The sequence below is a fragment of the Gossypium hirsutum genome, chromosome A02, assembly GCF_007990345.1.
Source record: "Gossypium hirsutum isolate 1008001.06 chromosome A02, Gossypium_hirsutum_v2.1, whole genome shotgun sequence".
NCBI classification, from domain to species: Eukaryota; Viridiplantae; Streptophyta; class Magnoliopsida; order Malvales; family Malvaceae; genus Gossypium; species Gossypium hirsutum.
Genome location: NC_053425.1, coordinates 58,079,292 through 58,084,069, shown reverse-complemented (window position 1 = coordinate 58,084,069; position 4,778 = coordinate 58,079,292). Strand labels below are relative to the sequence as shown.

At 28.8% G+C, this 4,778-nt stretch overlaps 1 pseudogene; it reads left to right on the top strand.

Moving 5' to 3' along the window:
* The first annotated feature begins 1,982 nt into the window (after positions 1-1,982).
* Positions 1,983-4,543, top strand: LOC107951957 (amino acid permease 3-like; annotated as a pseudogene).
* Positions 4,544-4,778: the final 235 nt, after the last annotated feature.

The following is a 4,778-nucleotide window of genomic DNA, read 5'->3' as shown; positions in this document are numbered from 1 at the left end:
AAAAATCAATTAAACCCTTTATTAAACAGTACACTCAATTGAACCTTCTAAATCATCCAATTGAGCTCTTTAAATTTATTTTTTCGCTGAAGCCCCTAATGATCATTAGCTATTAACATGACAAAAATGATGACATAAATAATTTATATGAATAGAACATGAAATGTGCATAATATTAAACTATTAATCTTTTAAAGATTATAAAATTATTCTAATTTTACAATCACGTAAGTGGACTCCGTCAATGTTGGTGGTGGAGTGAAGGTTAATACGGAAAAGGGCACACCATGCTTTTCTTGAGTTCATCCATTGAGAAAACACAAAAGGGAATTAATTAATTATATTTATTATAGTAATGTGATGTTATAAAAACAAAACAAATAATTATGTTTGCATTTCTGATTTTTTTTAATTTACATCTTATTATTTATAATTTGGATAAATTACTATTTTATTCTTTACATTTTAAATTTTTTTAAAGTTATGTCATGTTATTTTAATTTTTTATATGTTAAATATAAAATTGATTATAAATAAATTATCTCTTTACTTTAATATTTTACTTAATTAAATTAATTTTTAATGTTACAATATTAAAATTAATGAATATTAAATTGTTAAGCTTAAAATACAGTTTTGTTAAAAAAAAAGACACATATTAATAAGATTTACCAAATTAAATTTATATTTTCCTAATATGATAAGAGTTAATTACATTCATTGATTAAAGTAAAGTAAAGCTAAATCTAAAATTATAAAATTTGAATATTAACCATTTTAACATTAAAACAAATTAATTTGACAATATATAAAATACATAGCTTGTAAGAAATTATTAATAATATTATTTAAATAATAACATAATATTTAGACCATGATGAATTTTTGTATTATTTTAATATTATGTTGTTGGAACCTAATCGATCAGTTAGATCGATTGGACCAGGAACTAATTAGGGTACAAGTCTAGAGAGTGACTTTAAACCGGTTAGATTGGGAACTAATATAAATTGGCTAAAAGATTAGTTGAACCATGAATTTTTAAATTTATTTTTTAAATTTTTAATAAATTTTAATGGGATCAGTTCAACCATTAATCCGATTTAAAAATTATTGTTTAAAAATAAAGAAATTAATATATTGACTATAAATTAATTAAATATTTTGTAATTACATTACTTTTTAATTTATTAATGATTTTTTTGAAGAAATTTATTAAAAATTTAAACAAAAATTAATTTTATAAAAAAATTATAAATTTAATGTACATAACCCGTGCATTGTATATGAATACAAACTAATTAGATTTTATTTCTCCCTTAACCAATGGCAATGTTTTATTTTTGCTTTTTATTTATTTGTTTGAAACATAGAGGTGATTAATATTTACAATAAATTACATAAAATTATATCAATGTCTGGTGAATGAAGTGATAATAAATTTAGTATTCATTAAGTAAAATTTAAAACTTAAATTTCGTATTGATTGAGTTTTGATTTTATTGACATTAATATTATTATTAATAAAAAAATGTGAATTAAAATACAATGAAATATATATATTTTTCATTTAACGGTTGTTATTATTATAGAGTTTGCATTTGCCCCATAAAACATAGTAGGACTTAATCAAAGCCATATTCCCAGAATTTTGAATCAGAGGTACTGGACCTTTAAAGAGATATATTTAATTGATTTTATAAATTAAAGCTCTTCCTCACCACTATTTACAGCAACGAAAATTTCATCCATGACACACACCGACTGACTAAATTTTGAAAGTGATTTTTCTGTGACACAATAGTTAAGGTATGAATAGTAATACGTAACAAAACTCATTTTATTTCTGGGGTATTATTTATGGAAAATGCTGGATATTATCGCATTTAATTACGATAAAAATCACAAAATATCATGTGCATCGGAACTTGAATTTTGATACATAACTGTCATTGATTTCAGCATCTTTGACATAATAAATTAAATATGAGAGTTGATTTTTAAGGTTTACTTATTGTTTTGATACTTCTGTTTATGACAGAAGATGGGATCAGAGACCGGTGCTGGAAAGAATTCCCTTTACAACAACCAAGATTTTGATCTCTCCATTGATGTGTTCTCACAAATCAGCTCCAAGTTATTAGATGATGATGGCCGTCCCAAGCGAACTGGTAATGTTACAGAAAAGTTAAATTCTATGAAAAAGATTGCAGACTTTGTTTTAGTGATGTCATTGGTTCAAGTGCTCATATTATTACAGCAGTGATTGCTGCTGGTGTTTTGTCCCTGGCTTGGGCAACAGCTCAGCTTGGATGGATTGCTGGTCCGGTAGTAATGTTTATGTTTTCTTTTATAACTTATTACACTTCCACTCTTCTTGCTGCCTGTTATCGCTCTGGTGACCCACTTAATGGCAAAAGAAACTATACCTACATGGACGCTGTTCGGTCAAATCTTAGTAAATTTCAAAACCCAGAAATCTTTGAATTTGCCTTACCAAAAATGGGGTTGTTTCAATTTCAATATCTTTATCTTTTATGTTACCTTTCAGGTGGGTTTGAAGTCAAGATATGTGGATGGGTTCAGTACTTGAACCTTTTTGGAGTTGCCATTGGATACACCATTGCATCATCAATTAGCATGATATGGGTAGTTTTAATGGCTCAAACTCAGTGATTTGTTGTTTTGGCAGTTGTATTGTTTGGGTTAACACTTAAACATTTTCTTTTCTTTTTCTTTTTAAATATATAGGGCTATTAAAAGGTCTAATTGCTTCCATGCCACTGGTGGCAAAGATCCATGCCACATGAATAGCAATTATGATTGCTTTTGGCATTGTTGAAATTTTTTGCTCTCAAATTCCTGACTTTGATCAACAATGGTGGCTTTCCATTGTTGCTGCTGTCATGTCCTTCGCTTACTCCACCATTGGACTTGGTATTGGAATTGCTAAAGTAGCCGGTATCTTACTCCAACTCAATTATTAGAGGCCAATATTGACGTGTAAAATTGCATTTTATCTCTTTTACTCAATAAATAAATAAATTAATTCTTATACAGTAAATCAAAGAGCAAATTAATCTTTTCTGTTAAAAGTTTCATTTAATTGTACTGTTAAAAACTCACATAACCGATGAAATAACTAGTGGTGACACATGGTATACCCTCTCATACTAATGTATAGGGACTGATTTTTAACAGTAGAAATAGATGAAAGTTTTTGCAGAAGAACCAATTTGTTTTTTAATCTGATATATAAAGATTAATTTATCTATTTTTAAATAGAGAGAACAAAATATAATTTGAATCCTAATATAAGAGCATCATGTCACTTATACCATGTGCTTTTATGTTAGAATTTTTTCATGAAAGATCTTCATATCCATACTGGAATAATGTCAAACATATTTAACCCTTGAGATGTTTTCGTTTTTTTTTCCTTGGTTAATTTAGCGGAAACAAGGAAAATTGGGGGAAGCCTAACAGGAATAAGTGTTGGAACTGTCACTCAAACCCAAAAAACATGGAGTTTCCAGGCACTTGGTGACATAGCTTTTGCCTATTCATACTCTCTTATACTCATTGAAATTCAGGTTTACATTAATTTTCTTTTTCATCCAAATTCATTGTAACTCAAATAACTTGTTGAAGTCGAAAGCTTCTAAAACAATATGGTGTTTTGTGTTACAGGATACACTGAAGGCTCCACCATCAGAATCAAAGACAATGAAAAAGGCAACATTGTTAAGTGTTGGAGTGACAACTTTTTTCTACATGTTATGTCGTTGTACGGGTTATGCTGCTTTTGGAGACTTATCCCCTGGAAAATTACTCACAGGTTTTGGATTTTATAACCCATTTTGGCTCCTTGACATTGCCAATGCCGCTATTTTTATTCACCTTGTTGGTGCATACCAAGTTTACTGTCAACCCCTTTTTGCCTTTGTCGAAAAAACGGCATCCGAGAAGTTCCCGGACAGCAAATTCACTACCAAAGATATCAAGATCTCGATCCCTGGTTTTCGGCCTTACAATCTAAACATTTTCAGATTGGTTTGGAGGACTTGTTTTGTGATGATACCAACATTGATCTCTATGCTTCTTCAATTCTTTAATGACATTGTTGGACTCCTTGGGGCACTTGGGTTTTGGCCACTCACAGTTTATTTCCCAGTAGAGATGTACATTTCTCAAAAGAAGATACCAAAATGGAGCACCACATGGCTTTGCCTTCAAGTCCTAAGCATTGCTTGCTTTGTTATCACCATTGCTGCTGCTGCTGGTTCCATTGCAGGGATTGTTCTTGATCTTAAGTCATATACTTCATTCTCCACTGGGTATCAGTTCAGTTACAATTTGAAGAAAGCAAGGGAAACTAAGCTCTACGGATTAAAAACTCTTCTTGTAGTTGTTCATGTTCGTAAAATGTAAAAATTGTTGTTAATTTATATTGATTTATGTCCCAACATATATAGATATTGTATAATTTTATTGTGGTATAAGTCTAAATGTATTTTGTTTATCAGTTTCATCGTCTCACCAAATGTAGAGCTTATATAGTTTTGTTGTCGTATAGGAATAAATATATTTTGGCAATTAATTTGGTCGTGTACGATTAATTCTGGTTATAGTTATTCGGATGTATTTTTTTATAATTTTAATTGTGATTGGACATGTAACTTTCCAAAAACCTTACTTATGTTAATTAAAAATTACATTATATTTAACATATTATTATATTAAAATATAATGCAATTTATAATTTAATTTAGTAATAA